Here is an 18,770-nt window from a genome sequence, read left to right on the forward strand (position 1 = left end):
AGAGAGAGAGAGAGAGAGAATGAGAGAAAGAGAAAAAGAAAAAGAGAGAAAGAAAGAAAGAAAGAAAGAAAAGGAAGAAAAATATAAGAAATGACGTTCTTTAAACTCCGACATGCGATAAAGACTCTAATTTAGATCGACTTCGATAATCCACATTGGGTAGTTTCCTATCGAATGGAGAATTCGAATTTTACTTTGCATCGGCACAAACAATGGCTAGGTACATACCATACGTATTATACATACATACGTACATATATATACATACAAAACCGTCGAATATCTAATAAATTTCTCGTCGAAATTATACGCTGTCAATATGCAATCGCGACGAATTTCGAGAAGGGAAAATTTATTTTCGGCTTTATTTTCGAGAGAATATATGGAGACGAGAAAACAAAGAAGGAAAAAAAAAAGAAAAAAAAACACACACACAGAAAATGAAAACGAAAAAAGAGACAAAGAAAAAAAAGAAATACAAAAAATCGCTGATTTTCGGTAGAATAGATTGATTGTAAGGTTTAGAAAAATGGCGGCTGAGAGCTTTTTTATCCGGCGAGCCAATTATTCGAAAGTTCGTTTTTAAAAATGTTCAACAAACGGATATAGGACGAATGTCCCTACGATGCATCGACGATCGATCGATCGGGTCTACCGATGATTCGCTCGGTTAGCGGTCGTATCGGTGTACACTATTTTCTCTCTTCTCTTCTCTTCATCCCTCTCCTCTCTTCTTCAACGAGTAGTAGAGTACGAGTCTCCTACTCCTCTTTCCACGTAACGTGCCACGACCGGTCATTGAACGCTTTGTGTATCCTGACTCGATATCCATTATCGAGATGGACAAACGTACTATACGAGACGAGCTCAATCCGAACGGATTACCGGTTACAAACCAGTTTACTTCCAGGATTTCCTACGAACCTTTATTCGATAATGATGGACTAATCATTTCCGTCTGGGATGTTGGGACATATATCAATATACGTCTATTAGTATCATAAATTTTAAAACACCAACCGAGAGGATTACATCGATCTAACGTCGTGATAACAAATTAAATCTATTCCTTGTAAATATAGACTGGGTCAAAAGTTCACAAACCATATTTCACAAGTTACCAAGTTGTATTTTTGGAACCAATAAAAAATAGAGAAGTTGATCTAAAAAATATAATAATTGATCTTTACGATCATCTAATAGATATAATGGAATAATCTGTAATAATGATATATGTATTTATGTTCACTTATCTAGTAGATTTGAAGCAACCTGTACTATATTGCGATTATCTCGATTCTAAAACTTGTATCAAACTATATGAAATCAAATAAAAATTTAACGAGGTATTCACTTTCAGGATTTCCTAGGAAGACTTTATTCGGTAATAATGGACTAATCATTTCCAACTGGGATGCTGCGACGTGCATCAACGTATATCTACTAGCATCGTGAATTTTACAATATAAACCGAGTGGATTACATCGATCTAACGTTTGTTATCATGATAACGAATCAAATCTTTCCCTTATAAATATAAATTGAATTAAAAGTTACCAAGCTTGTAGTTTCACAATTTGTAAAGAAGATTGGCCTGTAAAGTAATTGATTTTTACTATCATTTAGAAAGTTTTCAGTCAATCCGTATAATATTACAATTATTGATTCCGATATTTGTATCTAGCAATGTGAAATCGAATGGAAATGCGAGATGCTGTTTACTTCAAGCAAGCTTCGTTCTATTATGATGGACCAATAATTTCCATCTGCGATACTGCGACGTGTATAAATGTATAACGACTAGCACCATGAATTTAAAAATGTAAACCGAATGGATTACATCGATCTAACTTTGTTATCGAGATAACAAATCGGAAAAAAGGGAAAATGAATTTAAAAAGTAATTGATTTTTACGAACATAGAGAAAGTTTCGAACTATTCTGCATAATATTACAATTACCGATTCTGATATTTGTATTTAACGATGTGAAATCGAATGGAAATGTGAGAAGCTGTTTACTTCCAGAACTTCCTACGAAGCTTTGCGCTCTAATGATGGACTAATTATTTCCGTCTGCGATGTTACGATCTGTTACTATCTGTATCGATGCGTGTTACTATCACGAATTCTAAAATAGAAAATTATTGGAGATTTAACGTCGTTATCGCGATTATAATAATCGAAAGTAATAATTAATCTAGTAAACATAATAACAGTAATATATTTAATGTTTAGTCGAACGAAAATGTTATATTCGTTAAAAATTACACGGTACGTATGAAAAATCGGACAAAGATATATGCAATAGCAATAGAAAAGGTATGACACAGACGGTGGTATCGTTGTTGCTGATTTCATTGGTTACCTGAATACAAGCGGAATTTCTAATAAGGTCAGCTTGACGTTACATAGAGATTCTCCCGGTGAACAGATGTACGGAATATGCTCCGACTTGTTAACGAAATTCTGACCAACTGTAATTGGAAACATCGTAGATTATATGTATCTATGTACGTGTCCGTTTTTCGACGTAACATCTGTGAAATTTTCATTTATTTTCCTCCACGATATTCCAAGTACTTTTTCTTGCTCCCATAGCGATGAATTTTGACGAATCTATGAAAATACGTTCGAATAATCAGACTCGTTGATTATTTCTTCGAATTCTTCGACATTTTTAATTTTCAATCATTTTCTTCTTTTTTAGAATATGAAAGAAGAGCGATTACAACGTAGCGATATACGTATCTTCAATTATCTCGTCAAAATTTCACATATATATATATAGATATGTCCTAGGTACATACATACGTATTCATGTGGTTACCTATAATAGTACAATCTATGTTTACTCGATGCCCGCATGGCAAATAGATGCTTATATAAGTACGATTAAACTTTGCATTCGATCTACTCCCATTTCTAGATCTATATATTCACTTATATAAAGTATATTCATAATTACCTTCAGGACAATTATATTTCCATACTAATATCATCTTTTAAACGTCAAATAATAATTTATAGGAGAGGATATTTCTAAAATTAGGTAAAACGTCGTATGTCTCGTATGAATTCGAAAGAGAAAGAGAGAGAGAGAGAGAGAGAGAGAGAGAGAGAGAGAGAGAGAGAGAGAGAGAGAGAGAGAGAGAATGAGTGAAAAGATAGATGAAGCTTCAAAAAGAAAAAAAAAAAAGAAAGAAAGAAAAAAGGAAAGAAAAAGAAATATAGAGTATTCACCGTGAAGGTGAAAATGGAAAATGGTCCCAGGTCTAAAGTTGAAGGTAATGGGTTGGTTAACGATACATATGTATGCGCGTAAGTACATAGATATACCAAAATACATATGTATATCGAGTTGGTTCCATTTAAGTTGCCACAAGGACGATACGCATCCAGTAAAAGTACGCGAAGTCCCCGAGGACTCTCCGAAAATGGGGAAGCACTTTCGAGGGTGTCCGTAACGAGGTGGCACTGGGTGCTAACCACGGAATTAACCGAAACTCACCCCCAGCTATGCTAATGATCGTCCTGGTTAACTCCCTCTGTGAACACAAAGTTCTACTTGGAACTTTCTATTCTACTCCTCTCTCTTTCTCACGGATTCTACCAGGTTCATCAATTCTTACGATTACGATCGCGTTCTCCCATCGTTTTAAGAGATATATATCTCTTATTCTATACATCGTACTTCTAATTCTAAGTGAGAAGATTTCTATTTGATAATTATGATGATAGACTCATGATTAGTTAATATATATATATATATATATATATATATATATATATATATATATATACAGACGTGTATGTAATACGTATTTATTGTCTGTACCATGTTATTTCGGTATATCAGTGAGATAATCAAATATTTATTGAAGTAATTTGGTTATGGTTTTCAGAGATAACGAAATAAATTGCAAATGTGGATTTAAAATGTATCATTGATGACCTAGTTAAATCGATTCCAGAGATTTGCCTTTCCTTTTGGGAATTCTATCAGATAAATCTGATTGGAAATCAAAGGAAAATATGTAGTATAAAAAGTTACTTTGATCGGACCGATGAAAAGTTTACATGTACGTAGATACAATCGTGCTAGCGTATATACGTTTAATTTAGAAAATAACTATTTTCACAAATGAATTCCAACAAACGAATACGAAATAGTAAAGCCGGTTGGTCATTATCTCTAAGAAGAAAATAAATTAGTAAATAAAAGTTGAATTTCGTCGTAAAAACCAGATAGGTCAACCGTACATGGTTTATTTCCCTTTACGAGAACCAACGAGATGTTCCGTAATGGACCACGAAGATATTTGCCATGGGATCCGTGTGCTGAGTTAGCAGGACATTGATTCAGTACCTGTAATAAGGTACGTCGTAGAATCGACGCTTCGACTTTGAGTAAATTCCATGCAGGAGGTTTCGCGAGACTTTGATAAATTTACATTTACGAAGATACTCAGTTAACGCTTGGTTAGTCTTGTTTCTTTAGCACGATATCAATTTCGTTTGAGTCAGTAAATGTAAATTTATCTTAAGTTATTATATATATATATATATATATATATATATATAATCATGTACATAACATATGATCGTCCGTAAACTATTTATGGTAATCATTTGAGAAAGATAAAAATCTCCGATTCCGTTTACCTTTCCTTAGGGATTGCTAAAGTTTCGTACGTAGGTAGAGACACGTGGCCTACCATTTGTTCCGCATATCCCCCTCTAATAGATCGAAAGGGTGATAACGTCGTTTATGAGTAGTAACGTATGAACGTTTTATGCGGATCCATTATCATTATTATCATTAATGTTCCGAAACAAGAATATAACGTGAGGAAAGTTATTCGTTAAAAGAAATATGCAAAAGAATATTATTCATTCGATGAAAATTCTCATTTATCTCCTTCCAATTTCGTTCTATCGAAGAAAATTTTAAAACAAGAAAAGAAGAAGAAAAAGAAGAAGAAGAACAAGTTTTCGTAGAAGTTCTCGTTTATTAAACGTCGAAGCTTCAAAGCTGCGATAGGATCGATTCTCATTCACGGTGAGATCGAAGAGTGTTATCTAGGACATAGTTCTCCCAGCGGTGTGGTTTTTGGATAGTCGGTCAGTGACTGTGGAAGATAGTCCGTTGAGGATACCGTGTGAGGTATACGATCTAGATTCTCTGGTATATACCCTTCTTCTATTAGAAAGGATCTCGTTTTGGTGTGGCTGAGCTAAGGGATAACCTGTACTGCGCTTGGACCAGCCCTGTTCGCGGCTCGAGAGAGATGGAGAGAGAGAGATAGAGATAGAAATAGAGATGAGATAGAGATAGAGATAGATAGAGAGAGAGAGAGAGAGAGAGAGAGAGAGAGAGAGAGAGAGAGAGAGAGAGAGAGAGAGAGAGAGAAGTGCGAAACTCGAGGAAATGGAATATTCCACTTCGTGGGTTATTGGACAAATGAGGAGTCCTCCGGCAGGAAACGACGAGTTAGTACAGCAACTTGCTGGGGAGAGACTACGGCACGCATAGTTGTGGCGGATTCATACAAGTTCAGAAAATCGAATGGAGGAACGTGCAAGTTATTCTCCGTTTGCTCTTTTGAAACAATTCGACGTACTTAAGTATTACACGTTAAACCCGAATAAGGATGGATCTGTGATTCGTTCTTCTTATGTTAATGACGATCCCTTTAACGATTCTAACGACGTATTGAAATATTTTGAATAAATTCAACGTCGGTACGCCGTTAACAGGTGAATTTCTGAACGATCGTCATTGAACGAAGGAATGAAAAGTCTCTTCGAATATTCATTGAGTTAACCCGCTAAAGAGAGGTGTGTGTGAGAGAGAGAGAAAGGAAGAAGGGGGATGAGAGTGAGAGGGATGATTAGATGAGGGACGATAGGAGAGGAGGGATATAAGATAGAAGAGGGGAAAGGAACGCAATTCGAAGCGCAGATGTCGAGACGTCGAGAAGTCGAGTGTGCGATTCTTTTCGAGTGGGGTGGGCGCGGGAAGGGATGAGTCGCGACTTTTTACGACTTTCCACTGCAAAACTTGCATTTCTTTGCGTTGCATAGAAGGTCGAGAAAGTAAGAAAGAGAAAAGAAAAGAAAGGCTAGTAGGGGGTGGCTGAAGAGGGTTGAGGGAGGGGAAGGGGTAAAGTCTACACCAAACGACGACGAACAAGAAGAAGAAGAAGAAGAAGAAGAAAAGAAGAAAAGAATAGGAAAAGGAAAAGGAAAAGGCTCTCGTCTGGAGTTTTATATTCAAATTTCCTACGGTCGAGCTATCCTCTAACTGTGGTCGCCACGTTCTAAACCCCGACTGGCCGTTTCAAGAAGAAGAAGAAGAAAAAGTAATGCGAGCAAGATCCACAAGATTTCCGTGGACCCTCCATGTTTTGTTTCCCAAACTCTTTCTTTTTCTCTTTTTTTTTTCTTTCCTTTTTCTTTCCTTTTTCTTTCTTTTCTCTCTCTCTCTCTCTCTCTCTCTCTCTCTCTCTCTCTCTCTCTCTTTCTCTTTCTCTCTTTTCTTTATCTTCTGATACTTTCTGATCGTGAGTTTTCTTCGTATTCGATAGAAAACTGCTAGGGATCCAAAATTCAAAGATTCTGAAAGTCGACGCAGATGTGACTGGAATATTTTCTTTTTTTTTTGGTTTTCATTTTTTTATATAATGTATATATAAATATATATATATACACTTTTTTGTTTTGTTCAATTTTCTTCAATTTTACTTTAGAATTGTTTTGAAACTTATTTTATTCTTGTATCATTATATATGTATTTATTTATTTATTATTACTTCTTTTTATTATAAAACATTGGAAATAAATATTCGATGTTCCTTATTTTTCTGTAGATATCAGAATCCCTATAAAATAATACCCACGTTCACGTAGAACACAATATACATTTTTGTTACGGTCTTGTTGGTCTTTTTCTTTTTTTTTTCTTTTTTTATTTATACTTATTCCTTTGCTGAATTATTATTTGAAAAAAAATTTGTTGCCACAAGTACATATTTTTTATATTTTCGTATGACGTACGTTATCAGTATGAATTTTTTACCATAATTTATACACTCGTTCTGTCATTTTTTACATTTGAAATATTAACATTTGGATGCGACGAATAAACATTTTTTCTCAATAAATTTTCTCCGCATCTATTTCCGTATAATGCAAATCGTTTGAAACGACGATCGTTAACTTTTGATCTTAAATAAAGGACTAATTAGTCTTCTGCACGTAATACGTACAGTATCAAAGAGTAGTTGCTCTTTTAAATGATGAAAATAGCAATAGTTCGCGGTCGAGGCGAATTCAACGTGTAATTAAATTCTAAGGAAGACGGACGGAGAATTAAGCTGTTTACTTTGCGTCTCTCGTTTCTGTGACGAGAGACGAACGATATAGCGTTAGAAGGGATTACTCAGTCGATGATAGCTGTTGAATGTTCGTTACTCGAGCGAATATTCAATGAAAATTGACGAGGAGATAGGAGAAAGGAGGATATGTGAAGGGTTTAGAAACCCCATTTATTTTACATTTAGCTTTGTCCCGCTTTTATGTTGAAGATGATACTGATTCGAATTCAATCTTTCTTTCTTACACTCTTTTTTCTTGTTCCATATAGCTTATGCATCGAGTAACGTGAATATATAGATTTCTCTCTTACTTATGTCGAACATTTCTCATGTAAAATGTCGTCAGGTGATTTCACGTAACATCGTACAAGTGAAATTTGCACACGTTGCATTTGCATGTTGACGAATGTTTCCTCGCGTAACTTACATGTTTGTATATGTACATATATATATATATATATATATATATATATATATATATATATAAACACAAATACTGAATACGCACACACATATTATCTCCATTTCTATTTCTATCTCTATCTCTATGTCTATCTCTATTTCTATCTCTATCTGTTTCTTGATTATAATTTCAAATGAGACAAGAGAATTCACGCAGAGCATGATTATTAAAATTATTTGTTACTTGTAGTACGATTTGTTTTTTGCGAATTTCAATGGATTTGTAAGATATACTTTTGTTTAACGAGAAAATTGGCATATAAAAGAGGATATAGAAGTTATGTATTTTTCTTTTTTTATTTTGTTTTGTTTTCTTTCTTTTATATATATATATATGTAAAAAAAAAAATTGGTTAAAATGAATGTTCGACGCAATTGGTATCGCCCCGTTGAGAGAATTTTGTGAGAGGAAAAGAGAGAGAGAGAAAGAGAAAGAGAGAGGAAGAGAAATCTAGTCACGTAGCGAATGTCGGACGGTTATTAAATCGAACGACACTTTCGGGTCAAATCATTTATATTTCGCGGCCTCTTTTTTCTCTGTCAAGTAACGTAAAATGGTTTGAGGATCGATCGTTATGGAATTTACAACGGATACATGAGTTTATGTCGATATGCACGTGAAAATATTGTGGAAATATAAATTTGTATAACGTTTGTTCTTAAAATGGTCTATTAAAAAAAAAAAAAAAAGAAAGAAAGAAAGAAAAAAAATAGAAAAGTATTTAATCGATCAATAAAATAACGTCAAAATTTCTGATAAAAAATACTACTGTCGTTTATTTAGATATAAAATATATTGAATTTTATTTTCATTAAAATATATTCTTTCTCATTATTCACGTATAAAATAAAAATAATAAAAAAATTTTCGATACAAAAAAAGTACTATATAGTATTATTTATTCAAAGATGAGATATCAAATATTTGTTCGATGCAAATTATTACACAATATTGTTCATTATTCATATAGATAAAAAAAATATTTAAAAAATTCAACACATCACTTATCGGCCAATTCAATCGAATAAAATAATAAAAAAGAGAGAAAAAAAAAAGGAAAATAAAGACATAAGAACTTTAGTCGAATCTCGCGAACGTCAAATAATATTCATTCATTAAAGTTAGGATAAATGTAACAGTAGTAAACTTTATGACCGGAAATGTACAATGAATGTCTAATTAAAAGTGCCGCAGTAAGTTGAGAGAATAATTAGAGAGAGGGGTTGTAAAATCGTGGTAGGTTTTCTTTTAACCGTTAGACTATACCGAACTCGTTAACGATTTCTACGGCAGTTAACTCGTTGATTACTATGACGATTAAAAATCTACAAGTAAGTTCTTGATTGCACTCTTCTTTTCCTATTCTTTCGTTAGTGTAACGAGGTAGGTACTTTCAACATTATTTTCAACGAAAATGTGGCGCTGGTCCATACGTAATTGGACTACCCATTATTTTTCCCGAGCTTCGTTCGTCGTACCGCAGTAGCAGTTACAGTTACAGTTACAGTTGCAGTAGCAGTAGCAGTAGCAGTTGCAATTGCAGTTGCAGAGAGATATTTTCTTCTTGGCTCTCCAGTCACGGCACGTATCATACGGAACGTCGTTAGAAAAATTCCCACGTTAATCTACGATGTTACAACGTACCATCGCGATATATCTTGACGTCTTTATCCACGAACTAAGAACGTTTTTGATAGCTCCAAGCAACCTCTAAGGTGGCGGCAAGCACGACTACTTAAAATATTTTTTTTCTTCTCTTTCCTTTTCTTTTTTTTTCTTCTTCCACTTCTACTTCTTCTCTCACGAGTAATAAATGTGCATACGTTGGCTTGTGCTTTCCTTGGTTGCTTGCTTGCTCGTTTCTCCTCCTCCTCCTCCTCCTCCTCCTCATCCTTCTGACTCGTGACTCGTCCCAAAGAAATTTGTCACGGTCGTTCTTTCATTTTGCTTTTCACGTCACGACAAAGAATCTCTACCCTTTCGAACCCATATTTGCTTTTTAGTGATCGATAATTTCTCATATCTCTCATCCTCATTCCACTTAGACTCGAACACTTCATTTTTCTTCTTGGCCACACTGCTTGAGCAACCCTCTGTGTGACCCTTACGTGCTGTGAGGATTCTAAACGTCTTTTAAATGGAAAGGAAGTCGTGGTGAGGGATGAGCGGTAAGGGGTGAGGGTGAGGATTTGGCGGGTGGAGGGTGGGGCGTGAAGAGGAATGAAAAAGCCATAATTCAACTTCTACGTCGAAGTCGAATCTCTCTACTCAGGGAACTTAAGTTTCCTTTGATGCCTTCGAACTACTTCTATTGAGACGACAGGATTTTCGATGTCTTCAAATTACAGACATTCTAACTTGGCAACGTGTAAACTTTAATAACAAGAGTGATAGAGAAAGAGAGCGAGAGAGAGAAAGAGAAGAACATGTTATTCCAATTTATTCCAAATTTCTTCATAATTCGAATCTACTGTCTTGTTAATCTTCAGTTAAATTTAATCCTTAAACATCATCATCAAAAGGAATTACTTTAGCGAATACAATTTCATTTTATAATATTTGTTTTTAATTTCAGTAATCAATAAAATCCAAACAAAAATGTAATAAAATATATGTATTATTATTCTTATCGTTCTTATTATTATTATTATTATTATTATTATTATTATTATTATTATTATTATTATTATTATTATTATTATTATTATTATTCGATATTAATAATATTAAAAAAGCAATATTTTTTTTAGTACCAGCTGAAATTTTATAAGCTTTGAAGGTTCAAAAGAGTTTTACCTTTCGATCTATAAATTCGTATAAGCAAGTGTGATCGAACCAACAATCACAAATTTTCCTGATTTCAAACTTTCCTTTTCCCTATCCATATACACCGTACTTCGAGTTATTACAGACTCATAATGGTATCGATCGAATTTAAGGAATTGTTGCAGAATGAAAAGTGTCGAGTAGACGGAAAAGTGGTTTAACTTTGCTTTCAAATTTTCTTTTTTCCTTTCTTCTTTTGATTTCTTTTCCTTTTTACTTTTTTTTTTATTTTTTTTTTTTTTATTTTTTCTTTTCATTCAAGTGAGATCTCATAGAATGAATTTTTGCGACTCGAAGTTCGGTTTTTTAAAAGATTTCAAATACGTACTCGTTTATTGAGTACACTCGATCGCTTACCTCTGTAAAAACGTTTCCTTTGTATTTTTTATCAATAAGTTTTCTTCTTGGTAGTTGTTCCTGTTATTGTTATTATCGTTTTTGCTTGTTTGTTTGTTTGTTTGTTCGTTTATTTTTTCGCTCTTGTTGCTCGATGTCCTTGTTCGATCTTTTCGATACAACTAATACTCGTGAACGCGTTACTTCCTATTACGTATATATGGATCAATGCACGATTTAATTTTGATTCGGCTATTACTTTCAAGATAGATCCGATTGGATTCACGTTAATTATTTGTTAACACGGATTGGCCCATATTATCGACGCACTTGAAATTACTCGAACGTATTTAGCAACGAAATGATTAATCTATTATCGAAAGGAGTTAATTACAGTACATCTCCTATTACACACGGTTGATTATATTACCTGCAACATGGACAACGCGTTCTAATATACACTTTTCATCGAAAAAACGATCTATTTCATTATAACAATAAATGTATAGAGATATATAGAAACGAGCGAAGAAAAACAAATAAAAGAAAAAAAGTTGCAAGGAGTGTAAAAATCTTGCAAAAAGTGTTTCGAGTTAGAAAGAACTAATAAAAAAAAAAAAAAAAGCCGCAAAGATAGATAATTCCTTTCAAATTTCGTTGTTTTTACGATAGGCCGGAAAGATTGTTCGTCGTGAAAAAAAAAGAAACAAAAATGAGACACGATAAAAAATGAAAACTATAAAAAAAAATCTAATCAATTAATCAAATCAATCGATTAACTAACGAATAACATATGAACACGAAACAATGAAAAATCTTTTCTTTTCTTTTTTTCTTCAATCAATTTCAAGTATCAGTATCCCGAAGTATCGATCGAACAATCGTATAAAGTTCGTGAATCGGGTTGGAGGGGATTCGCGAAAGTTAAGTAGTTTGCTATCGAATAGTCGAGTTTAAGTATTCCACATGAAAAGCGAAACGAAGTGAAGCGAAGCCGCGCGTATCGGGTTCGCACAACGACTGAGGATTCGTTCCTATTTTCTGACGCCTGCGCCTTACTAAATACCGACACGAAGCTACGGCCCTGCCGCGCATATCCCGCGCTTTTCGTTCTCTCTTACACTCTCTCTATCTCTCTTTCTGTCTCTGTCTCTCTCTCTCTCTCTCTCTCTCTTTCTCTATCTATCTTTCTTTTTTTATGCCTGTCTATCTCTATCTCTCTTCACTTTTATCTTCTTCCTTTTCTTTGTCTTCATCTCTTCTATTCTCTTCTCACCTCTTTTATTCTGTTCTCACGTTTACTATTTCAGAAACGCCTTCTTTTCGGAGCCTCTTGCGTTTCTAACGGATTGGCAGTGAAATCGATGGGGTCAGCATTTTCACATTGGTTCACCGCCGGATTAAAAGCTTCCTCGGTTGCGACAAGAGTCAGCATCTTTTTCTAACCAATATTTCACGCCATTACACACCATTTCCCTGCAATTAAGATCCGAAAAATTTCGGAAAAAGAGAAAGAGAGAGAAACATAACCCCACGTTTTATCGTACTCGTTTTTTTTTATTGTAATTTACTGGTCCTCTCTCTCTCTCTCTCTCTCTCTCTCTCTCTCTCTCTCTCTCTCTTTCTCTTTTTCTCTCTTTCTTACTCATTAAGCTCGTATGCCTATGTTCCATTTTTCGAATGAAATTCTCTACCGACCAACTTTTTTACAGGGAAATAAAGTAGAGACAAACGTGTGGAGGGAAAGAGAATTAGAAAAATTTTTGGTCCCCTTTCTAATTTTCTTTCTTTGTCACGGAGTTTCCTCTAATCTAGCTAGAGGGACAAAGAGCAAAGGAATAAACGCGTTTACCAATTCGAAAGAAAACTTTCTCGTATCCATTTGTAACTTAAGAGAGAAATTTCCTTTTTTTTCTCCTCTCCCTTCATTTTTTTTTTTTTTTTTTTTGAAAGACGATGTATGTAAGTAATAACGATGCAATATTATTTTCGTTCGTATTCTTTTGACTTTCAATCTCACGTTACATTTCTTCTTCGAGAGAAGACACATACGTAGGTGTATACGACGAGAGAATTCTTCACGCCATATCCACGAAGAATTCTTCTTAATGCCCTTCGATCCGACTGTTTTTATTCTATAACTCTCTTTCTCTTTCTAGTCTTTCACAGGGCAGTTCGCTCGACCTTTCATCGACTCGCCAGGGTAAATGCATTCTCCCGTTACTCGGGCACCTTAACTTCTTCTTCTTCTTCTAGTCCATTCTTCCGCTCCACTTTTACTTCTTCCGTAAAAACGTTGGACTTTTCTGGTAAAAGGCAGGCTTACCAAACGCGCAATCTCTCTCTCTCTCTCTTTCTCTCTTCTTATTCTTTCTCCTGGATGAGAGGATAAAGAAATACTGTTTGAAAAGCTGACAAACGAGATCTATTCTTTTAAAGTAACGACGAATAGTAACTTAAGTTTTATCTAATTTAAAAGGTCTTCTGTGTGTTCTTTTTTAATGCAACTTATAATGTAAAAAATAAAATTTTCTTGTTTAATGTAAATACCGATATAGACGAAATACGTATTCGACATATATATATATATATGTGTGTGTGTGTGTGTGCCACTTTGCTAAAACCCATTTCGTTCTTTGATATGATATGCCTATTCTACAGGAATTACGCTTGCAACGATTTAATTGGGTTAGAGCCGTAGCCAACCCCTTCCAGTTACAACTACGATGAAGGTAATCGCATCGACCCATGCTCTCAAGGATCACCGGTATTACTTTACATCCTCTAAGTTAATCACTCTATGCTCGAGCTCTAGAATATTCTAAGTAAGTTTGTTACAAGTTCGATGAATGTTCACGATAAGCGTCAAATTAAAAGACCAATCTGTCCTCCGTTGAATTTCATTAATCGAAGATGCAGATGCTGTTGTCGATCAAAAAATAAAAATCATATATATATATTTCGCAAAATAAAAAAGAAAATGAAAATTATGAGAAAGAAAAAATTTGTCGAAGCTTATCGGTCTGTATCTATCTATCTTTCTATCTATATCGATTAGAAAGGATCGATAAAAAACTTTGCACACTCCAGTCGAATATCGCTGATGGCTCTTCTTCTTATGGCTAAACTCCTTCAAAGACATCTTATCCTTGTCATCCCTGTTGTAAGAATGCGGGTGAATAATGAAGTCTTGTCTGACGGACAAGACGTCTCGAAAGGGAACGTCCTATATTGGAAATCTCGCGAAAGAAAAAAATTTTACTGAGAAAGATACCACCAACAAGAAGAAAAAGAAGAACAAGAACGAGAACAACAACAAAAAAGATAATTGTTTGAAATATTTCAACAAGATGAATTTTCCAAGCATTCAAGACCAATTAATTCACGGAAAGCAATTTGTTTCAAACTAAGAATTGAAATATTTCCATCTCGAAAGCAATTTTCATTAAACAATATATTATAACCGGTGAATTTCGTTTCGAATATAGCCCTTTCGCAGTCTTTATACGAAATGATGAATTTTTCGAATAAGATTGGACAATAGTAGCTTTTCTTTTCCGCGAATGCTTACCACGAAAACAAGTTTAACAATAAGATCGCTTGTTTTGAATTGTTATAATTACTTTCGACACGTACAAGAAAGGTAATTAAGAAGAAAAGACAGACAGACAGACAGAAAGATAGATATAGAGAGAGAGAAAGCTGAACGAAATAATCGTTTTATGACTATTGTGGAACTACAGAATTGAATACGTAAGTAACGATCGAGTCAGCGAATACGTTTCTTCCGGTGTAAAAGAGAAAGGAAGATAGTAAAGGATTTGAAGTTTCTTGTCGGTTAATGAACGCAAAGGGCAAAAGGAGAAGTTGACTAACTAACGAACAAACGAACGAACGAACCAACGAAAGAACGAAAGAACGAACGAACGAACGAACGAACGAACGAACGAACGCTCAGTTGGTGAAGAACTTCTTCCTTTTCCTCAAGTTTCAAAGTAATCAAGTTTTCATGAGAATTTTAAATGCTTCGGAAAAATGGCTTAAATACTTTTTTCGGATTTTCAAACGGTCTACGTTAATATGAATCGATGGTATTTATAATGAAGGTAAACCTATTCCTAGATAGTGTTGCCGGTATAACATTAATAAGCTTTTTGTTAAATCTGTCAATGAAAAGAAATATCGTGGTTGTAAGCTTTACTAATAGCTTCAACGCGTTGGTATTTCATTCTTACTTGATAGCACGAGGTTTATGGAAACATATCTTCATGGATAGTCATAAATCTAAATTATCTAGGATCGCTTAATTCACGTGGGAGGTCAAACAATAAAAAGCAAGGGAAAAAAAATAAAATAAAAAATCAAACAATAAAACGAACGAAACGAAGGAATCAAAAAAAAAAAAAAAAGAAAAAAAAAGAAACAATGAAAAAAGAAATGGAATAGGTGTACCAGGAATATATTATCCTCAGATTTATATCGGTGTCCTTTATAAAACCGTTCGTTCGAAATAAACAGAAAAGGTTTATTACGTTTGCAAGAAATATGAATATCTAAATTTTGTATCGTATTATAATAAAATAGAACATGTCGTCGTTCAAAGGGTAGCAGATTTTCCATTAATACGTTATAGGTGAAACGTTATTTTTTTTTTTCTTTAGTATCCATCGCTGACACAGAGAAAATGAGAGATGGAGAGAAAGAAAGAAAAATATATAAAGAGAAAGAGATAAAGTGTCCATTACATGTCAGATATAAAAACGCGAGTACGTTAAAAGCGATCGTATTTATCGACAGCTTACAAACAAACTCGATTTCGAATGTAATGTTTGTTTTCGTATTGTTAACGAGTTACATCGGGAGCGCATAATTTAGTTTGGTGCGAGAATTGCAAGTTTTATCCAATGAAACGAAATAAATAAGAATGCCAACGACTCGAGCGATCTGTAGATACATATGTATGACGTAGATACATGCATACAAACGTACATACACACACACACACATATATATATATATTTGTGTACATATTTCTTTTTCTCTCTATACTACTATACGATATAGAGAAACGTATTGGAATAATCTATATATCTGTGTGTGTAAGGTTTGCGTGCACCACGCCACGAGGAGTCGGTATGCAGGCGCGAGACGAAATGGAATTTCTGTCGGTTGGCTCAGATAAACAGCCGCAATTTCGTTCGTGCGACAGAAACCACCTCGAAAAGCGTCACCGAGCAATGCTTCCTAGTCGAGTTTTTCCTTCTCCTTCCTTCTCTCCTCACCTCATCCTTCCTCTCTCTCTCTCTCTCTCTCTCTCTCTCTCTCTCTCTCTCTCTCTCTCTCTCTCTCTCTTGCTCTTGCTTTTATAACTCTCTTTCTCTTTTTTTTCTTTCTCTTTATTCTTCGTTCACTGTCTCCTCCTATATATATATGCACATACACACAGATAAATACATACATATATATATATATATCTCTCTCTCTTTCATTTGAAATTTCTACCACGATTTACATCCAAGAGGAAAACACCTCACTGGTATACCAAATGTTTCCTCTTTCTCTTTCTAACAGCACTTCTTTCCTTTTCGTTGATCTACCTCACGCGCGTTTCCATTCTTTCCAATGTACCTTTTATACCTATCCTCTCCTACTTCTTTCCCTCCCTTTTTCCCACCCGTTACACCCCATCCTTCCATCTTCCAAATGACTTTGGAAGTGCGATCGCAACGTCTTCGATATGCGAAGGATCTCGATACTACCCGTTATTCACCGAATTCTACGAGTTGAATTCAAGCGAGTGCAGCGACGCGAAAGTCGACTCGACTTAACGTTTCTCAGTAGACTACGAGTTTTCTTATGTATTTCTTCAATTCACGGATCCTTCTCTTTCCCCTCCTCTTTCTTTCTTTTTCTTTTTCTTTTTCTTCTTCTTCTTCTTCTTCTTCTTTACAACGTGACTACACGAATAGAAATCCTTCTTACGGTTTCTACTAACGTATGGGAAGCAATAGAAATGAGTTACCGAATGACATTTTGTACTTGTTCTTGAAATGTTTCGCTGCAAATGACTTATTATTTTGTAACACAAATATAAAGTCATACTCGAGAGGAATCGATTTGATTCTTGCAATGTTATTAAAATTGCAATGTCTTTTCTCGTTTTTTTTTTTTTTTTTTGGTACGATTATGGTATTACAAAATATTTTTTTTTACAACGAGCAACGATCGAAAGACTTTCAAGAGCACGATTCTCAAGATTTTCGTGAATTGTATACAATGACCCAGTTTTTTGCGCTCCAACATACACACTCGCTCAACAACTTTCCTCAGCACTCCGTGCACAAGTTTCTCGCTCAAGTGTACTTATCTGCGACTTCAAATGGACGAACTAAAGTCGCAGAAAAGTCGTGTTCGCACGTATGGTATAAGTGACTTAAGGCGAACTTGAGAAAGGAAAATTGTTCAGAGGCTCTCTTCTGATACGCTTTATCCTGTCGATAGTTATATCTTGAAAGAAGAATCTAAAGTAAATACATGCTTTTCACTTGAAAATAGTCAACAATTTTATATGTTTCAAAAGTAAAAAGAGAAGCGAAAAAAATATCGAATCGAATTTTTCAATCATATATATTATACTTATATTTGTCAAAAAAAAAAAAAAAAAAAAAAAAAAATTAAAACATTCTTGAATCGATCTTTTTATAAAAATAATTATTAAAACTTTCCACTGAAAGAAACACAAGCTATAAAAACAAATCGATTATTATTATCCTCGAAATTTTTTATTGTCTAGTGAAAAAAAAAGAAAAAAAAGTGAGAAAAAACTGGATCCTTTTTTATGTAAATTTATTTTTGAGTCTCTTAATCAGAGTTAAGAGTATTAGTGGGCAAGAGAACGAAACTATATCTGTGACGAGAAAAGGACAACGTAGCATTCGTTTCGGGACGTTAATCGGCTCTATGAACGTTGACCTTTTCCCTATGTTAGTGACACTCGTTTCGCGGAACGATCGCTACCGATCGAGATCAACATGGAGAATTTTCTTCAAATTGAAGCATCTTTCTCTTTTCATATTTTTCAAGCGTGTCGAGATTGGTCACGCTTATATAATTTAATGACCAGTTATAAACAAGATATCGGAGCGTTCTCCTGGAAAATTTGATTTTTTTTTATGTAAAAGTAGGATAACAAAAAAGAAAAGAAAACGTTTCGCTTAGTACGGCGTCTAACACTAAATTTACCTCTTTTTTTTTTTTTTTTTTTAAATCAATTATCAATAAATTGATCAACACAGTAATACTTGTAATAATATATTTAAGGTACATTTAAGGTACTTAAGTTTAAAGTTTATTTAAATTCAATACCGATTGAAGTATTATGAAGCAATATTTATTCGTCGTCGCGAACGTTTTATGAAAAAGATTTTGTCATGAAAATCAGAAATGAATTTTTAGAGAAAAAAAAAAAAAAGAAAGAAAAGAAAAATTTTTTGTCGATATGTAAACCAGATGGTATACCATATGCATACATACATATATATCAACAAAACCACCTAAGTATCTATATACAATCGCTTAAACGTGAGTAAACTCGAGCTTCCTCATACGTGGAATTTATGTTTGTAGTCTATCAACAACGCGCTTGGTAAATCATCGTAGAGTTATTGTAACATGGTATTTGCGTAAGTCAATTTACCCTGTTGTGCCAGAATTTCGTGTGTTTCTGTTTAGCATAATATGCAATTCCACGACGAAGACTTCAAGTTC

At 34.2% G+C, this 18,770-nt stretch overlaps 1 protein-coding gene across 3 annotated transcripts in view; it reads right to left on the reverse strand.

Annotated features, from left to right (window-relative positions):
* LOC122636250 overlaps nt 1-12,010 on the reverse strand; it is a 60,708-nt gene extending 48,698 nt beyond the window's left edge. For 2 of the 3 annotated variants that reach the window (XM_043827271.1, XM_043827269.1), the window contains exons 1-2: nt 11,788-12,010; nt 11,025-11,433 (exon numbers count right to left, since the gene is read on the reverse strand). The gene's annotated coding sequence lies outside the window, so the exon portion shown is untranslated. The remainder of the gene's footprint in view (nt 1-11,024; nt 11,434-11,787) is intronic. The other variant, XM_043827270.1, reaches the window with a different exon arrangement.
* Between the last annotated feature and the right edge of the window lie 6,760 nt (nt 12,011-18,770).

The sequence above is a fragment of the Vespula pensylvanica genome, chromosome 21 (genome assembly GCF_014466175.1).
Source record: "Vespula pensylvanica isolate Volc-1 chromosome 21, ASM1446617v1, whole genome shotgun sequence".
Classification (NCBI taxonomy): Eukaryota; Metazoa; Arthropoda; class Insecta; order Hymenoptera; family Vespidae; genus Vespula; species Vespula pensylvanica.